The 20,698-nt window shown below is 40.7% G+C and overlaps 1 protein-coding gene and 1 long non-coding RNA gene across 2 annotated transcripts in view; one reads left to right on the top strand and one right to left on the bottom strand.

The window, feature by feature from the left end:
* The window catches only part of SHISA9 (shisa family member 9), a 240,996-nt gene that overhangs the window by 49,695 nt on the left and 170,603 nt on the right, over positions 1–20,698 (top strand). The gene's annotated exons all lie outside the window — the stretch shown is intronic.
* Positions 958–20,068, bottom strand: LOC123343648. Its single transcript, XR_006572303.1, has 3 exons — positions 19,966–20,068; positions 17,694–17,817; positions 958–1,029 (listed from the first exon to the last, which is right to left on the bottom strand). It is a non-coding gene; the product is annotated as an uncharacterized LOC123343648 (long non-coding RNA).

Below are 20,698 nucleotides of genomic sequence, written 5' to 3'. Positions count from 1 at the left end.
GATAAAATACATTCAATGATTTCTAGTGAGTTCTCTGCAGTTTTTACTCAAAGTCCTATCTGATTAGAACATTCTGAGGTAAGTGTTTAAAAAAATTCACAAGGTACTTTGGCTACATGATTCCGATTGACTTCATTGGCTAAAGTACTATATAACTCTTAGAATATTTATCCCTTATGTTTCTTCTTTTGTAGTTACAGCTGCATAACTTTTTGTCCTGTAGCTTGTTTGCATGGGAAGGATGGGAATATTGGTTATATACAGCTCTTATATAACAGTGAAAATGTGATAGTGATAAGCATAGTCATAATATGGTTTAGCCAACTACAGATTTTAGTGTGAGTTTCACATAGGGTGACCAGACAGCAAGTATGAAAAATCGGGACAGGGTGTGGGGGATAATAGGCGCCTATATAAGACAAAGCCCTGAATATCAGGACTGTCCCTATAAAATCAGGACATCTGGTCACCCTAGTTTCACAGTCCCCTTATGCCATCCATATTAGGGGACAGTGGTAATTAATATACTTACTGGTATTCAATTCAAACAAACAAAATAACCCACTCCAAACCCAGTGCAAAATGTGTAGTACCATCTAGAGTTGGAGAACTGGTGCTACAGTGTACTCTTATTAGCATATACCTGATGCTAGAGCTACAATCCATTACCTAAATCAAAAATGGGTATGGCATTATGTGTTATCGCTCACTGTTGGGAGATGAGATATGTGACAAACTGTAGCTTTTCAAAGCCAAGATAAGGATAATCTATTTTTGTCTTTACACATGGAGCTACTGGTAAAAGACCACATTGTAGTTAACCCTTGTGCAGATTTAAACATTGGATTTACATTGTGCAAATGTATGGGAGAAAAAACCCCCACTTAATTGATACAATTAAAGAAACTACAGCACTTACTTATAGATTTTCTGTTCTTTTATACTATCAGTTCTCACAGGGTGTGTTTTGGATTCAGATCCATTACTGTTTCATAAGTTTAGATGAATTTGTTGCAATTAATGAAAAATCTGTATGGAGAAGGAAAAAGTAAACAAAAATAATTCTTGATTATAAGAGACTTTAGGAAGTTATTTGTGGCACACAGAACTTAATAACTTCATAGAATATCAGAGTTGGAAGGGACCTCAGGAGGTCATCTAGTCCAACTCCCTACTCAAAGCAGGACCAATCCCCAGTAGCCCTCCAGGGCTTGCAGCATATCCCACCCCCGAACCTCAGGACCTGCATCTTTCCTGCCCCCTTTTGCTTCCAGGGTTTGCATAGAAGCCGCAATCCCTGCATTCCAGGATTGCAGTTGTACCCTGTAAGAGGGGTAGTGTTTCTTGTACCCTGCCATCTCTGCACACCTATGGAGCAGCAGGGCCTCATCTGGCCCATTGCATAAGGTGAATAATCTCAGTATAGTACAGAATTTCTAACAGTTACGTCCAAAACGTTTAAACTCAAGTTTCTAAAAATATTGGATGAAATGATCATTCAGAACCAAGTCTCTATAGTGATACACACTAATACAATAGATACATTGTCCGGGTTTAAAATGAGATGGGTTACAGTAGGGCAGCTGCCAATGATGACAGCCAGGTTTAGGAGCAAATATGCCTCCCTTAGGGCCTGGTCTTGTCGTTGGTCTGCATGTAGAACTCCCACCAATGGAGTCAATAATGTCAATGGATGTTTGAGTGGATTTCTATCGTGGCTACAGGGCAAACTGAAGGTTTTAGACCCCTTTGCAGACACGCTTGAGTGAACCCCTCAGGCGACAGACTTGGCTTCCTCCTTCTCTTTCTCTTTCTAGGTGAGAACCCCACAATTCAACCAGTCTTAGACTGAGTCTTTGGGCTGCAGCCCCCATTTTCCAATAGTGGCTCCTACCAGGTCCAATTGGGCTTGGCCACTACAGGAGACTTCCTTTCAAGAGACGTGCCCAGCAGTTATTAAAGTAACTGAAAAAGCTTTTTCAAAACCAATGTATTGTTTATTTGCCCAAAGCCAAGAATTAAAACAACAAAAGTCCTACATGCATAGGTCTTACCTAAACTATATCCTTTCCTTTCAATCTCTGGTAAGTTCCACTTAGCCCAGGTACACCTGATTCTGAGCTGGGAGGGGCAGACTGGCCTGTTTAAGCTTCTCTTTGTCTCCCCCCCAAATAGCTGCTGCTGCTCACTCGCCTCCTCCCCTTTCTCTGTAAACAGGGATTTTAAACAGCTTAGTGTCCTTTTGATTTTAGGCCACAGCTCTAGAAAAAATAATCCTGATAACTGGCTGGAGTCAGGCAGGTAGGCACTTCCCTATTAATAACCTTTTGTTCGCTTAAGGACCTTGAAAGTATTTTCTCCAGAAATATCTTACCTCTAGTCATTGTTTAATTTCCTGCTTGTTTTCCAACAGTTCACTGTTAAACTGAACCAGTTCATTTACACATTCAAATAAACCAATAAGGCTATGGATTTACTATCTTAATAGGTAGGTCACATTCATAAAATTGCAATACATTAACCTTCTGTTCTCCACAATTCCAATTTGCAAGGGTACTGCCACAGTAATTGAAAATTAGAAATCTGCATTTAATTTTCCTCATTTAGATACCAGTTCTGTACACCAGCTTTGTGGCTTTCTGAGATGGAAAAGTCTCAGGTCATTTAAACTTATTGGGCCAAATTCATCCATATGCCAGTTCTAGGGACAGAGCAGGGAAAGCGAGGAGGCTTCTTACACTTCCCCTGTTTTGCTGCTGATGCTGGGGGCCAAGACACAGGCTAGAACAGCTCAATTTGTGCCTTTCAGTACCATATTCCTATGGAGGATGTGGCAATGGGGAATCACGGGGGTGCAAGTACAGCCTGACGATACCTCCTACCATCTGCTGTAGCCCCCTTCCTCCTCTGGCCCACTCCTGGCACCCTGGCTTCTGCAGTGGTGGGCCATAGTGGCTCCACAGCTGTCACCAGAATTTGGCCCTTAGACATCCGTTTTTCAACCGAAGTATTGCCTTGAAAATAAAACATCACTAGTCTCAGTTGCATTTAGCTTTCTGTGGAATATTTATTCAAGTAACTCATGGGGCAAAATTTTCAAAAGTGCCTAAGTAATGTAGGCTCCTAAATTTCATTGACTCTGTGAACCTAAGTGCTTTTGAAAACTTTAGCAATGGTAGAAGCAGCAAAGAATCCTGTGGCACCTTATAGACTAACAGACGTTTTGCAGCATGAGCTTTCGTGGGTGAATACCCACTTCTTCGGATGCAACCGTTGTTAGTCTATAAGGTGCCACAGGATTCTTTGCTGCTTCTACAGAACCAGACTAACACGGCTACCCCTCTGATATTTAGCAATGGTATTATTTTCTGTATACTGCTCCCTGAAATTTGTAAGAACTCTAAGCAGAGGCAGCAGCCATTTTGTTGTCAGAGTTCCTGTAGCTTGTTACAGAGCAGATACATACACTGTGCTTCCTTGCACATATTTTAATTTTGGTCTCTTGTGTTATTTCCCCTAATTTAAAATAAACTGAAAACATGCTTTTGCCCTTTGGGTATGGAAACACATTGATCCAAAGACAGCAGGAACTATTTCTATTCAAAATAGCATATTAAAAAAGTCCACAAATAATTTTTTCCCTAATCTTGTTTCTTTTATCCTGGGGATAAACAAACAGGGTGGGGTTTATGGTTCAGTTGTTTAAACAATTTGATCAGAACTGCCCTTGTTACCAGAGGGACATAGTATTCTTCCCAGCCAGCAAAAAGATGATTGCTGTGATTAGAAGAACAGAAAACAAAAACAATATTCAAATAATGTGTTTGATTTGCAAGGAGTTCAAGGTCTTATCAGAATTAAAAATCTGCTTGGCTGAGAGAAACATAGGATTCTCAAAGAAATACATAGAACATCATGAACATCATAATAGTTGTAGCAGTAGAAGTACTTGAAATCAGACAATGACCTTGACTGTATAATTACCAAAAAGTCCTTGTCTTTCTTAAAAAGTTAATTGCCTCTACATTCCCCACCATTCACCAAGAAGCAGAACTTTGATACTAATTTATCCATGTATTACTTGGAAACATCAAGTACCAGTGTAGCATTTCCAAATTCTGGCTCCAATGTTTGCTATCAGAAAGGATGCCAATACATTTCCTACTTACGAGATTTTGGCCAAGATAGGTGTTAGTGTAGTGACACACAAAAATATATAGTTGCTATTACCAACCAAGCAACCACATACAACAGATGCAATTTTACAAATTTTGTTTTTAAAATGCAATAGTTCAGTGAAGAGAGAAAGAATCTCAGAGACAGGCCTGGTCTTCACTGCCGCTTAAGTAGCTTACGTTGACCTAACATGGTGTCTACACCATGTCAGCGGGAGACGCTTGCCTGCCGACATACCTTCCGCCTCTTCCGCTCTCAGGGAGGTGGAGTACTGAAGTCAACAGGAGAGTGCTCTGTCATTGACATACCGCATCTTCACCAGACCCACTAAATCGCTTGCAACGGTGCCGATTAATCGTGCCAGTATAGACAAGCAATGTTCAAAGGAGGGAGAAATTGCTTAAGGGAAAACACGGGGGCTGAGATATGATGAACATCCTTTATTCTAATTGGTTTTAATGCCCAATGCACACGGTCAGGGCAGGGCCAAATTCATCATTGGAATCACACCATTTAAATTAATGTAGTGAATTGACCTCATGCCTGCAATACTTTCATGCAGGTCTGAAGAGGATGGCAGGGCATATGGTAATGTAGCAATGAGTAGTGCTGAAGAGGCCAAGTCATATCCTCACATTAAACTCTTCCTCTCTTCTTTGCAATCTTTGCAGTATTTTTTTCCTAGTTCAAGGAGGTACACATGCCTAATGTGAAGTATAGATGTAGTCTCATTGACTTCAACAGTACAACCAAGCACTTAATGTTAGGTACATGTTTAAGTATTTTGATCGTTTTAGGCCTAAACTACAACTCTTTGGTTAAGAAGCTCTCATCTTTATTAAATCAAAAGCCTTGAGCTTTACAGTCTCAAACTATGGGAAAGTTTGGAACTGACCTTTGCAGCTCAGGGCAATCACTAATGCTAATCTTGTATTTAATATTAATAAATATTAAAGGGAACTTATGATGAGGATATCAAGAAGTTTAGTCTTTAGATCTCCTTAGCTATGAAGAACAACAGAAAACTGGACATTTAATTATTCCCAATCTTGTCTGGAGAGGCATTTCATTTCTACCAGTGATACTGTAAATAAAAAGAGACTAGAGCACCAGACATTTTCTCCCTTTGTTCAGTTGCTATAAACAAAGGTTTGAAGGTTTTGTGCCAGCATCAAAAGGAAAACACAGCCATTTCCCACATATAGGTACCAGTTGTCAGATTTTTATCCCAGCCATCTCTCTTCTGAGAGATACAAAGTTCCTGGTTCTACTTGTATAGAGATTGGTGTCAGAGGAGACTCAAAAACAAGGATGAGATGTAATGAATCTTATGCTTGTCTACCTGGGGAATTCAGAGGGAAGTTAGTATGAAATTGATAGGGTGTGCATTTAAAGAGCAATAGTTATTCTGCATTAGCTTCTCGTGTGGATGTTATTCCACACTAAGAATGCCTTTGTGCTCTTTAGTCTAATCCACTTTAGTCTAATTGTGACACACTGGGATGTAGGTGTGAGACCTAGTGGTTGGAGCAGAATCAGAGGGCAGAGCTGGAGTCGTGGTCATGAGACAAGCCAGTATAGCCAGAGCCAGGAATCAGGAGTTCAGAGGTAGGCAGGGATTAGGGCTGAACCGGAGCAGCAAGGGTTGAAGCAGGGGCCAGACTGGAAGCAGGTCTGGTGCAGCAATGTTTGTAGAATGCATTGAACAGCCACTGTGCTGCTATTGCTACAAGGTCTAAATGGTGATCTGTGATCTGGGAGCACAGTCACTTAGTGAGGTTTTATTTGGCCCTGTCAACCTCATCGGGTTGCTAGGTGACTGACCCAGGAGGCAGCTGAGTTCTTGACACTAGTCTGCCCAAAAGCACTCAGTGAAGAGTAAGGGCATCCACACAGTGAGCTTCAGCAAAATAGCTGTTCTGTAGTAGCTATTTTGAACTAACTATTCCAGGCTTTCCCCACCATGTAGATAAGCCCTTATTCCTTCAAAGGTCAAGTTCAATTGTCAACAGGAAGCTTCAGTTTCCTTTTCTCCTCTATCAAGCTTTTCAGAGCACAACAAATCTCATGGTACCAAAAATGAGGTTAGGGATTGAGGGCCTGGTTCTGCAAAGAAATATTGGTGTGAGTACATTTACTCATCATGTCAGTATTCTCATTTAACTCAATGGTATTACTTTTATGCATAAAGGTAGTGATGTGCATAAATGTTTTTAATACTTGAGAATTATAGTGAAAAACACTCCTTTTTAAAAAGCCAGCACCATATTTCCAATATTGAGCAAATAATCCATAAAATGAGGATTTATCCATCTTTGCAATCTTTTCCCCCTACCCTCAGAAGGTGGTGTATGATGGAAAAGATCATCTCTCTGTAAATCTGACAGAAAGCCCACTGAAGTCAGTGGGAATGTTTCCATTTACTTCAATGGACATTGGATCAGACCCAGTTATCGCAGTTTGAATAATAATGATCATAACATCTGCAAAGATACTGATTCTTACTGAAGAGCTCATTATGGTGCCTTATTGCAAACAACTACAATTTTAAGAGAAAAGAATTATGATTCTCAGAATTTCAGTATCAGAAAGCCTTATAAGCATCTGCTTTTAGATAGGTTTTAGAGTGGTAGCCGTGTTAGTCTGTATCAGCAAAAACAATGGGGAGTCCTTGTAGCACCGTAGAGACCAACAAATATATTTGGGGATAAGCTTGAGCAGATGATGTCGTTTCTTTTGGTAATCCTCAATGGGGTCAGAGGGTAATGGCCTGTAGAATGTGTTGTCAGAGAGTTGTCTAGGAGCCTCTTGTTCATATTCCGACCTATTCATGATGACCAAGAAGTCACCTACTACAAGACAGGCCCAACAAAAAAAGTAACAGAACACCACTAGCCATCACCTACTGCCCCCAACTAAAACCTCTCCAGCACATCATCAAGGATCTACAACCTATCCTGAAGGATGATCCCTCACTTTCTCAGACCTTGGGACACAGGCCAGTCCTCACCTACAGACAGCCCCCCAACCTGAAACAAATAATTACCAGCAACTACACCACACAACAAAAACACCGACCCAGGAACCAAACCCTGCTACAAACCCCAGTGCCAAGTCTGTCCACATATCTATTCAAGGGATACCATCATAGGACCTAACCACATCAGCCACACCATCCGGGGCTTGTTCACCTGCACATGTACCGATGTGATATATGCCATCATGTGCCAGCAATGCCCCTCTGCCATGTACATTGGCCAAACCGGACAGTCTCTATGCAAAATAATAAATGGACACAAATCTGACATCAGGAATCATAACATTCAAAAACCAGTAGGAGAACACATCAGTCTCTCTATAACAGACCTAAAAGTGGCAATTCTTCAACAAAAAAAACTTCAAAAACAGACTCCAACATGAAGCTGCAAAACTGGAATAAATTTGCAAACTGGATACCATCAGATTAGGCCTGAATAAAGACTGGGAGTGGTTGGGTCATTACAAAACCTAAACTTAATTTCCCCAGTACTAATTTCTCCCTACTGTTACTCACACCTTCTTCTCAACTGTCTGTAATGGGCCACTCTCTTACCACTTCAAAAGAGATTTTTCCTCCCTTGGTATCCTGCTGTTAATTGATTTATCTTGTTAGACTCACCTCACAGTTGGTAAAGCAACCCTCATCCTTTCATGTATTTATACCTGCTCCTGTAGTTTTCACTTCATGAATCTGATGAAGTGGGCTCTAGCCCACAAAAGCTTATGCCCAAATACATTTGTTAGTCTCTAAGGTGTCAGAAGGGCTCCTCGTTGTTTTTGCTTTTAGATAGGGATTGGAAGTCCATCACAATTCTTCTAGCCATGGACAACAGTTTCAAAACACAAGCTAAGAAATCTATGCTTCCCTTAATGTGCATATGTAATTTGCATTGGCACTAATGGGATTTATACTGAGAGGTGTATGACAGCACTTTGAGCCATTTATTTTGTCTTGCAAGTTTGAAATATGTGCTCATTACTGATATAGAACAAGTCAGTCCTCCAAGTTCTGACTGAAATGGTTTTCTAGGACAAGCAGGTTTTAATCATAACATTTATTTTAAAATATTAACTATACATTTAGTATTAAATTCCAAACTGCTTTACATCCTTGTTTTAATACAAATAAATATATTCCCATATGGCCACAAGGGTTTTCTCAGTGTTTCCAGGCCCACCCAGTGGTTTTCACTTAGATGCTCTTCTGTAAGATCAAAGGTTAATTAACAGCATCTTTTAAGTCTGGCATTGCTTCAAATTAGAATTCTCTGAAAGAAAAGATAACTGTCTTAGCTCTATAATTTTTGATGTTTTTTGCATTTCTTTTGAATTTTGCCATATGCAATCATCATTGACTAATTTTTAGCTAAAAGGTCACATCCGGTCAGATAAGTAAAGTCCTTTCTATTATTTTGAACTGACCCAAAGATTTCCTGCCAATGACCTATTTTAATAAATTGAAAGAGTGCAAAATATTTAACCTAATTACAGAGAAATACAGAAATCATATCTTTGGCTTCCTGACATGAATTCACTGCCTAACTTCATCCAAATCATGGTTCTTCTGCAACTGTCCCTCCCCTTCACATATATAAAATAATGAATATGCTTTTAGTAGCACTAAAACTCTTGTTACACAAAGGTTAAATACCAGTTAAGATTAGCCACACTGTGTTTTGACATATTTCCTGATACGCTGTATCAGTCTCTCATCATTAGTATTTCTAGAGCACCCATCACTCTTGTATGTAGTTGCCATTGCATGTTTATGAAAGATCAGATTTTCCCCTCCCCCGAATCTGCTATGGAAGTAAGTTTCCAAGTGATTTCTTAAAATTTTCACACCAAAGAACTTATGGCAGGATCTCTTTGGGGTAAAATTTCAGAGGTAATGTGAAAAATGTAAGTCTCATGATACCCACTGATTCTAGCCCATGGAACGCAACGTAGGAATTGCTATACCAGATCAAAGCAGTGCTCCATATAGTCCATCATCCAATGAAGTGGGCTGTAGCCCATGAAAGCTTATGCTCAAATAAATTTGTTAGTCTCTAAGGTGCCACAAGTACTCCTGTTCTTTTTATCCTGTATCTGATAGTGATTGGTATATCAGATACTTAAGATGGTGCAGTAGTCTTTACAATGTCTGCAGGAGATTAGCTCCCATGCTGAATATTTTAGGAGGAGCACAGTAGTGGAACTTTTCTCGTGTACATCTCAGGAAGTCCACAGGAGAGCAGCTTTCCTTCCAAGGTCTAAGAGGTCCAGAGGACAATCTCTGGGAATAGGTCCTTGCTTATAGAACTTAGGTAGTGAAATGCTGAATTAGATAACTGATTGAGGTACAAGGCACTGGCAGTCCTTTTGCTGCCTAATTCTGTGACTGTTGGCTTCCCAACATACTGCAAATTTATATTCCCATTGACAACAGAAGCATTTGAAGGAAACACATGGAATTTTCACTAGCTATTAATAAAGGGACTTTTTCTGTTAATATCAGATTACCCCTCCTCAACTCTGCTGGGCCAGGTACTTGTGTCAGTTACAGCCACTGGCCATGGTCATCTAGCCTTGACTTTGTTATCTAGGAGAGTCAAATTTATCTTTCATTTATTTTGCCTTGGATCTTTTAGCTATGCTATCTATTTTGAATTGAACTGGTTCCAAAAGTGGATTCACTAGACCACAAACTGCAAAGTGAAACCAGTTATTTCAAAACAAGACACCTGTGTAAACACCCACCCTAAGTTTTCTTAAAGGGAAAAAGATGGATAGGACTTGTTGAATGTCTGTCAGTATTTTGGTAGTCCCTGCAACAACCAGATGGTCATGGTATTTCAGTGCAGGCCCATCTGTAATTTAATATATATATATACACACTTGCAAGTAACTTATTCTGGCTACACTGTAGTAACAGCTGTGGAACTGAATAACACTCTGTAAACTACCTTCTGTTTAACAGGCAAGTTATAAATAACTATGTGGTAAAGATGTCAGAAGAGATATTTAGTGATTCATAGATGATAACAGAGCAAAATAACATGTAATCAATATGTATAGATGTGTCAGGGAAAACAATTCTTTTAAATAGGACCTCACGCAAGGGATCTTCATTCCATTCCTTAGTGTAGTTATCACTCACAAGATGTCCCATTGGGTTAGACACTTAGTCATGTTAATGAAATCCTGGCTCAGTTGAAGTCAATGGGAATTCTGTCATTGATGTTAATGGAACCAGGATTTCACCTCTGGAGTTTTGTGACTAATGGTATTGAATCTGCATATAAGGGGTTAGAGAAAATTCTGGTTATAGCAAGATTCCTACAAACACAAAGCCAGCTGAAGGCCCATTTATCTGGTTGACATGAGGTACCAGCAGAACACGTGATCTATATCGTATACATTATATAAGTAACTGATATAATGTGCTATTTTGTTATGTGTGTTGTAGAAGAAAGAAGAAGCTGGTTCAAGGGCTCCATCAGCCTGAGGAAAACTGCAGGCTCAAACCTGTTTCTGAAACTTGCCTAAAGCTATGCAAAGCTTGCATATTTCTAATTTGACAACTGTGGTTACTTTAACATCAGTGTTTTTACGAAGTTAGCAAAAAAGTTAGAGGCAAAAAAATCAAGTGTCTGTCAGAATATCCCTGAAAGTAAAACAATGAGTTATTTAAAGCATCGTAAAGCCCAGTTATCAGACAGAGCTGCTTATCAGAATTCTTTGATCTGTTAAAGTGTCCACTTAGAAGGCCTTGATATTACTATATAAAATCCTAAACTGGAAATTATTCATTATTAAAAATGTGCAAGATAATTTGGGATAAATTCTAGCACTTTCACAAACTTTCAAATCTTCATTTATCAGGCTCAGGGTGGGTATTGCTGATGCCTATTGATTTTTTCTAAGTAATTTTTTACTTTAGTGCCTAAGTAAGGCCTTTTGCCACTGTTGCCTTGTTTGGTGAGCTTACATATTTTCCTGGCTGCAATACGTGCTTTGTCACCTCTGGTTGTGGCAATCACAATGCCTTGGTGAAAGAAGTCATTTCAGCTACAGTGAGTTGATTATCAGAGACTAAAGTCCTGATGAATAAACCCCTGTAGCCTCAAGTGAAAAAAAAATAGGCTTTCCTCTTTGTTAGCATTGAGCTCCTCACTGTTTCTTTGTGCTGCGGTTATCTGATTGCCTCAGCCAGGTGCAGTCATCTAGTGAAGACCCACTAAATCGACGGCAGAAAACTCTCTGATCAACTCCAGTACTCCAGGTCCCTGAGAAGAGTAAGCTAAGTTGACTGGAGAGCATCTCCCATCGACACAGCACAGTGAAATCGACCTAAGCTATGTCAATTCCAACTACATTGTTCATGTAGCTGGAGTAGCATAACTTAGGTTGACTCACTCTGGTAGTGAAGACGAGCCTTTAGGGCTTGGCTACACTTACAAATTTGCAGCGCTGCAGCAGGGTGTGAAAACACACCCTCTCCAGCGCTGCAAATTGCGGCGCTGCAAAGCGCCAGTGTGGTCAAAGCCCCAGCGCTGGGAGCGCGGCTCCCAGCGCTGTCCGTTATTCCCCACAGGGAGGTGGAGTACGGACAGCGCTGGGAGAGCTCTCTCCCAGCGCTGGTGCTTTGACTACACTTAGCGCTTCAAAGCGCTGCCGCGGCAGCGCTACCGCGGCAGCGCTTTGAAGTGTAAGTGTAGCCAAAGCCTTAGTCTATAAATCTCTGCTGAGACTTCCAAAAAGGATGACATTTCATGCCCCACGTGGTTTTTTGTTTCCTTTTTTCAATGTCAAAGTTTGCCTAACAAGAACTGATCTGAGACTGCCTATTCAAGTCATATATACCAGTGAATAACCATCAGATGGGAATGACTTTTGCTCACTGTCTGCGTGGGTCAGCTTCATACCACTGACCAAGAAATGGAAAGATTCATATCTCATTACCAATCCCTTCAGTCATCCAGTTGCTTATGACTAAAATGATTCCATGAGCTAATGTAGGTCTGAACAGGGGGATAAAGGTGGTGGGAGATTATGTATATCACATTTTTCTGTTAATTGGGGCTACAAAAGGAATTGTATCCAGTTGTTTCTAATTAATAGCATGTTAGGATTTGCCACTTAAAATCAGTAGGGGCACAACATTTCTGTAGCTCAAGAAAGTTAGAAACAATTGCTGGAATTACTTCCTACTCATTGACTGAATTTATCTCTCTCTAGCTGGCAGTGTAGTTTTGCCTGTAATTAATGGGGATTACATTGTAGATGATTTCAAAAGACAGATATTTTAGCTAAAATACACACAGGAAACACAAAGTAAAGCCTAAAATAGTCTCAGGCTTATGTTTCCTTATTTGCCATTAAGAGTTTCCTTCTAATTTAACACGACTGACAAAAACTATAACTTTCTTCAAGAATCTAAAGATTTTCTTACTTCATTTCAGTTTTTCAAGTGCTTTTTAAAATCTGATCTTTGCTTTTGCGGGTTTTTTTTAGTTTCTTATGACTGCCTTCAATGATATCATTACAGTAAACATGCCTTTTTTAACACCATCTATAAAGCATCTTACAGTGGTCATGCTTATCTCTTGTGTCATCTGGCAGTTAATACAAATGTGATCACCTAAACTAGCATAAGTTTTCATTACTTGTTGAAATAATGTAGTTGCAGTGGATTACCATGACCTGAGTCCAAAAGCTGCAAGCCAGTCCACTAGTATGAAATTAAAATCAGATTTAAAAATGGAAGAAATAGGTAATTAGACCCTGATAAAATAGGCAGTCTATGTCATGTTTATTTAAATTCTTAACACTCTTGCTTTGAAATAGGAGAGACATCCAAATATCCTTCACAGTCCATTAATTTTAGCTGAATGCAATGGCATATTAATCAAAACTAGTGAAAGAAATATTGTCCACAGCTGACTGCAGTACACAAAAGACAACTCATTCCCTTTCTTCGGGAAAGTGTGCTTTTCTAAGAGACCATACAGTCATTAGAGGTTTTGATTCCAAATTGAAGCAGTTAGCAAGAACATAACTGAATGAATATGGGGCTAACTTGTTTCTGTTGAAAATTCCTTAAAACTCCTTGGTTTTATCTACTGGAGCCTCTTTGCTATGAAACCTAAAGTTTGGAAAATTCTTTTTCTATGCAGCATTTCTGTTTCCTTTGACATCCAATGTATAACCTAAGGTAGATGTGGGAATTGGATGAACTGTATCAATCTGCCAGTTTGAGACCTTGCAACGGGGGCGGGGGAGGAGGAAGGGTTGGAGTTGGGCTCCCCTGAGTCCCCACCAGACCCCAATTCCAGTTGTTTATAATCAGGGGCGGCTCTAGGTTTTTGGCCGCCCCAAGCAGTCATGCCCGGGAGGCGCCCCCGAGCCGCGGGAGCAGCGGACCTCCCGCGGGCATGACTGCAGAGGGTCCACTGGTCGCGCGGCTCGGCTGGACCTCCCGCGGCTGCGGGCGGTTCGCAGGTCCGGCGGCTCTGGTTGAGCTGCCGCAGGCATGCCTGCGGGAGGTCCAGCCGAGCCGCGGGACCAGCGAACCGTCCGCAGTCATGCCTGCGGGAGGTCCACTGGAGCCGCCGGCCGAGCGTCCCCTCCGCAGTCATGCCTGCGGCAGGTCCGCTGCTCCCGGGGCTCCAGTGGACCTCCCGCAGGCATGACTGCGGCAGGTCCGCCGGCCCAGCCTGCCGCCCCCCCGGGAAAGGGCCGCCCCAGGCAGGCGCTTGCCCCGCTGGGCTCTGGAGCCGGCCCTGTTTATAATCTCCTTCCCCTGTTTGTAGCATACACGGGGTTCTCCAAACAAAAACAAAAGAAAGGTACTTTTCTCTCTCTTTCCCTTGCGGGGAGAGGGACATCAGAGTAAAAGGAACAAAAGGCAAAGGTGATCTTTCTCTTAGGTGGTCTTCTGGGGTCACCCCATTAGAGCTTGGCTTATCAGTTGGTACAGTGTCTTTAATTAGGATCTACCTCTAGCCCCTCTTCTTAGGGCACCCTCTCTTATAGCTGGTCCATACAGTTTCAGGGGCAGCAAGGCCTACAACTTTCTCCCTCTTGGCTGATCTGTGTCTAGTGTCAGCAGTCACTGAACTATAACAGTCTTCTTCCTGTTCACCACCCTCTCCTGTGGCAGGTATTCCCTTTTTAAGCTCCCCAGCTTGAGGCAGAGCAGGCCTCACAGGTGCGCCTTGTTAGCATTGACTAGACCCAGAGGAGCTCAATACCCTCCTCTCTACTAGAGTGAGGGTGTGTCCCCTTTCCATGATGGAAAAAGTAAATAAAAAGGAAACAACCACCAGAAAATAATGCTATTTGCTCAGACTGGCATTTGCAAACCATGATAGTAATTGACATTTGGATAGTATGCACTGAATATTAAAACTGACTTTGGATGCTACCTCAGGGTTAGCCAAGTAAGAATAACTGCTGCATATAGGCTTGAGAAGTATAATGATAACAAGGTCTTTCACTGCTAGGCTTTAAGCATGTTTATTGATGGCCAGAACTGCAACAGACACTAATTCCATTGCCCCTTCATTTATTAATTTTTATGAGTTTTTCTGTCTTCTGGAATTAAACTTTCAGAGCTGTGTATCAACAGTCGTTTCATAATTGTTTTGTTCTTTATGTTTGGTTAACAGTGGAAAATTTCCTTTGAGGTTTGAATTCTTTTAAATGCAGTTCTAATTTGTAATAGTTCTGTGCATTTCATTCATATGAACAATACTTTCCTGCTGCTACAATTTCAAACAGAAACTGTATATTCAGCAAATCTAAAATATGTTTCCATGAAGCTTCGAGCAATATACTAGGCTTTGAAATGCTCATTTAGAGCAAATACTTTTGAAATACTTAAATAACTGATTGTTAACAGAGACTATTTTGGGACTATATTGTAAAGAAGTCAAAGTTTTTTTGCAATACTGTATTCCAGACTGTGTCTAATTCACAGTACTTACTTGGTTTAAACTTTTTTTCTTTTTTGTGTAATTTTAACTTGCAACATATGTTCACTTGATGTTAAATTATGTCTCCTTTCTAGGAGATTTAACTGAATGCCTGAAGAAAGTTCTGGGCATTAAGCTTTGCACTGCATACCTTTCAAGAAGAGACTTTCTGTATGCTTATGATAAATTTTCAATAGCTAAAATTAATTAACCCATTATTTCCTGGACTATTGTCAGAATATTCAAGTGTATGAGTTAGTAAAATGTAGTGGCAAAGGAAGGAAGTGGGTAATGGCAAATTGTTTTTACCTGGGCAGCAGGGGAAGATGGGAGAAACAGCAGAGGGAGCCAGAATAAAGGATGTAAAGTCCAGGATGGCTTGAAATAGTGTTAGGAGCCGTAACCGCAGAGAGGAGCTGCAGTTCCTACAACTGGCGCAGTGGGGATAGTGAAAAGGCAGGCCGATAGAAACAGAAGCTACATAGCTGAATGCCTGACAAAAGGGTTGTGGCTTGGTGCTGCAGTCCTCTGATCTAATAAAAGTTCTGGAGTCAAAGTATAAATATGAGAATCTGACTAAAATACGAACATGCATTGGCACACCAGAGATCAACGTCTGATTCCTGCTTCCCAGAAGTCTCGCTCCCCAGGATCCATCGGATAGAGAGTCCCTTACATTCTTCAGTTGTGACCCTTCAGATATATAGGAAGGAGCAATGATCTTCAGTGAGTCCCATCCAGTTCCCTTTGAGTCAGAAGATAAAGAGGGCTTCAATGCAGTCTGTGAGAGTTAATTATATCAAAGTAACATTAGGATCACTAAAATTCAGAAAGAGATGTGAGGATCCTGGAAGTGAATGGGAGTCTGAGGAAGGGAAGGAGCAAAAGGAGGAAGAATTCTTTTCAAAATTACAAAATATAGATGGTTCCTGTGGGTTGGAGGAAGCAGACCAATGAGATAGAGGCAGTGCAACCTCCAGGCACTTGGATTGTTGTAGGAGGCCTTTGGAAGTGCTGGGATATTTTTCAAGAAGCATTCCTTCATTAATCCAGATTTTGTATCCCCACGATAGATGGTCATGTATATTTGGAAAAGGCCACTTTAAGACAGCTTAGGCTCAACTATAAAATAAAATAATCTAGTTGTAGATTTTTAACTACTGAAATTTATCCACACTCTTTTCTGGAATCTACAGTTTGTTCTTTGGAGGATCCTGTCATATTTAAATGCTTTATATTTGTTTTTTGTAGAACAAGCATAGTGAGGAAATAGATTTAGTGTTGGAGAAAAGTTACAATTGGAGCTATGAGACTTTACTGCGTTGTGAGGAGTGTTGGATGATAGCAAGAATTAGATGCTTTTCCATGTTAATCTAACTGAAATAATAACCCTGTCTGACAGCAGTTGTTTCTTGCACTGTATCTTAAATCCACTCTGTCACAAAAGGAGAATTAGTCGACCAGCAGACTTAGAAGCTATCTGTTCTAAAAGGCAGAGAAGGTGTCGCACTACATTAGATGCTTGTTTTCAGAGTGGCAGTATTGACAGCAAACAACAGAAGCTCTTTTCCTCTTCACTCATACATTGCTTCACTCTTTAAGCATATAAAGCTATTATTACATCTCATCCCCACTAGAAGCTTTAAGTACTAAGGCTGGTTTCAAGGAAGATACAATAACTGTAACATGATCCATGAGGGCAAGAAATATGCACAAGGCAACAAATTTAATAGTTATATGAATTATAACCAAGAACCTTGGTTTCTTATTATTGAATTGCTAATTTATAGTTTGGGGGCAAGAATGTGCTTGTTGCCTGAATGAGTGCATAAAAATGGGAGGGTGCAAGGAATATCTCCTTACCTGCCTTAGTTCGCTAAGCGAGGGCAAGGCACACTTGCAATTTTTGTGTCTCTCTGCTGTGCAGCTTCTTTTCCCATTGACTTGCAAAATTACTGTCCCCATCACTACCACCTGTACAAAGATGATACTGGAGGGGAGAACTTGGGGATATGCATGCCATTTGGGCACAGAAGAAGTGCATATTGCACACCTGTAAAAGTGAATTCAGTCTCCAGGAGCTTCATAACATTGTGTGCCTGATTGACATAGTGTCTCCCGAATGCCTGTTGGAGCGATGTGCTTCTGCACCCCCTCTTCCACATGAAAACTATGCACTTGGAGCCTGGTCCAAAGTCCATTGAAGTCAGTGTGAGTCTTTCCATTGCAGTGGGCACTGAATCCAGCCCTTGAGTCATAATTCAACCTCTACTCTTTAATATAATGAAAGCCTGAAAACAGAACAATTGCCTTGAAATAATTCTTGGTGAAAGTCACCACAGACACTCTAGTTATAAAACAGTGTGTGTGAGAGAAAGAGCGAGAATACATTTCCAAACTGATGAGTAATTGCTCCAGTGACTAATATGTTAGCTTAATCAACTGCTGGGAAATAATCAACTCAGCCCTCAATCAATAAAAGATACCACTGAATAGCAAATATTATGTAAAACTCACATTAAGGATAAGCATGTTGAACCAAGAAATCCATATGTTTCTGCATTGCCTTAGGAGTCTTCTTTTACCAGATGAAGTTAAATTTCCTTATCCATATGTTGTGCCTTTCAAGTGACAACAAGGTCTTAAAATGTAAAAAGAAACAGAGATTTTAACCACCTGTTGCACTTAAATTTTATTAATATTTCATTACATTAATATAACAATATAAAAAAATCCTATGCATCTATAAGGGTAAGGTTACTAGTTAAGGCTAGTAGGTACTGAATTCTCTCATATTACATATATACCCACCCATCCAGCAACTCCTGCTCTGCAGCTTTTTTCCCCATCAGCTCTGCAATATCATGTGTGTGTTTGCAGTTACCACTTTTGTGTGTTGACCAGAAATTGGCCCTAGGTTTGTGATACCATCTGAAGGCTCAGTTCAAAAAGAGAATCTCCTGATTTCCTTTTTGATGGGTATAGAAGTCAAATTTCGGGCTTCTGAGGTCTTGTCTATTTAGAGTGGAAGAAAATCTAAAATATTTTCACTGAATTGGTTCTTTAATAGAAACCAATATTTAGAAGGGGAAAAAAGGTATTAGCTTATGTTGAGGTCTTATTTCTTGTTAATCTACATTTGTTAAATTAAAACCTTTTAAAGTTAAATGATTGAGGAAGTCTCCATGACATACAAATCCTGAACTTTGATGTGAGTTTTTCTTGCTAGATCCAAGAAAATAGCTATATTGATTTTTTTAAGTTAAGTTATTCCCTAGTTGAGACCTTTCTTGCGAGGATCAGTCCAGAGAAAATATAGCCAGAATAAAAACCCACAGAAATTCTGAAGCAAACTTCACTTGACAAGTGCAGCTATAATGAATCTGGAACACAAATAATTAGAATTAGGAAGCCAGGAGCAACTCGTGAGAGGTAAATAGACAGATAGGGGCCTGAATCTCATTTACACTAAGCCCCGTTTACACCAGTATTGCACCACCGAGTGGTCTTAAAATAGGTGTAAATTACATTAGCAGCTACTCTGAGGCCCCTTTTAAGGCCTCTTTATAGTGCCAGTGTGGTGTATAGGGACCTTAATGTAAATGAGAACCAGGCCTATATGTATCATGTTACTTCTGGCAAATCACTCTTAGTTTCCTGATCCTCCATCCACCCACCAAATGAGATTTTTTTATGTCCTTACTAGTATTGTTTTGGCATTTTTTCCATTGATACAAGTAAGAAAGAAATTTGATATGTTCATTGAGAAAGATACGGGGACTCTAAAAGAACGAGGAGTACTTGTGGCACCTTAGAGACTAACACATTTATTTCGGCATAAGCTTTCGTGGGCTAGAGCCCACTTCATCAGATGCATACAATGGAAAATACAGTAGCAAGATATATATATAGAACATGAAAAAATAGGTGTTGCCATACCAACTCTAACGAGACTAATCAATTAAGGTGGGCTATTATCAGCAGGAGAAGAAAATTTTTTGTAGTGATAAGCAGGATGGCCCATTTCAAATAGTTGACAAAAAGGTGTAACAGTAGGGGGAAAATTAGCATGGGGAAATAGTTTTTACTTTGTGTAATGACCCATCCACTCCCAGTCCTTATTCAAGCCTAATTTAATGGTGTCCAGTTTGCAAATTAATTCCAGTTCTGTAGTTTCTCGTTGGAGTCTGTTTTTGAAGTTTTTGTTGTTGAAGAATTGCAACTTTTAGATCTGTAATTGAGTGAGCAGGGTGGTTGAAGTGTTCTCCGACTGTTATAATTCTTGATGTCTGATTTGTGTCTATTTATTCTTTTGCATAGAGACTGTCTGATTTGGCCAATGTACATGGCAGAGGGGCATTGCTGGCACATGATGGCATATATCACATTGGTAGATGTGCAGGTGAATGAGCCTCTCATGGTGCGGCTGATGCGATTAGGTCCTATGATGGTGTCCCTTGAATAGATATGTGGACAGAGTTGGCAATGGGCTTTGTTGCAAGGATAGTGTTTTTGTTGTGTGGTTGCTGGTGAGTACTGCAGAACTACACAAAGTAAAAACTATTTCCCCCTACTGTTACTCACACCTTCTTGTCAACTGTTTGATGAAGTGGGCTTTAGCCCACGAAAGCTTATGCCCAAATAAATGTGTTAGTTTCTAAGGTGCCACATGTACTCCTCGTTCTTTCTGCTGATACAGACTAACACGGCTACCACTCTGAAACCTGGGACTCGAAAGTGATTTTTCCCCCATCCATAAGCAACCAATAAGGTCCATTCCTAATACTACCTTTAACATCAGTGCTTGCTTCTGGTTTATCTGGTGATTATTTCAATAAATGTCGAACAAGGGCCAAGTAGTGGAAACAAAAAAGTCAGTAAGCATCTGAGATTCTCTACAAAATAGAATAAAAAGTTTCAGGTCCTCAGCCTCAAAATCTCAGTGTTTAAAGCAGGGTAGTGGAATTGAAAAATTCAGCCGTTGGTCAACATATATGATATAGGATTGTCTCTTCACACTGCTCACTATATTTCACCTCAGCTAAACCTACACTGTGCACCTGAAGGGTATAGACAGCATGGAATGGAAGTGGAAGCATTACCTCTGATGTTTTCCTAGCAATTTCATTGAGTTCAGCAGGGAGAATGGTGAATAAAGTAGCTACCCCTGTTACCCACCCTCTTTGCTTGACTCACATATCCCCTGAACTGTAGAGCCTAGACCAGCGGTGGGCAAACTATGGCTCATGGGCTGGATTCGGCCCACCAGCCATTTTGAACCGGCCCTCGAGCTCCCGCTGGGGAGCAGGGTCTGGGGCTTGCCCCACTTCGGCACTCCAGCCAGGAAGCAGGGTTGGGGGCTGCTCCACGTGGCTCCTGGAAGCCGCAGCATGCCTCCCCTCCAGCGCTTGAGCCGGGGAGCAGGGTCAGGGGCCACTCCATGCGGCTCCGGGAAGCAGTGGCATGGCCCCCCTCTGGCACTCCAGTGGGAGCTGCAGAGGCGGTGCCTGCGGATGGGGCAG

The sequence above is a fragment of the Mauremys mutica genome, chromosome 11, assembly GCF_020497125.1.
Source record: "Mauremys mutica isolate MM-2020 ecotype Southern chromosome 11, ASM2049712v1, whole genome shotgun sequence".
Taxonomy (NCBI): domain Eukaryota; kingdom Metazoa; phylum Chordata; order Testudines; family Geoemydidae; genus Mauremys; species Mauremys mutica.
The sequence above is the reverse complement of the archived record's forward strand: the minus strand, read 5'-3'. Positions and strand labels throughout refer to the sequence as shown.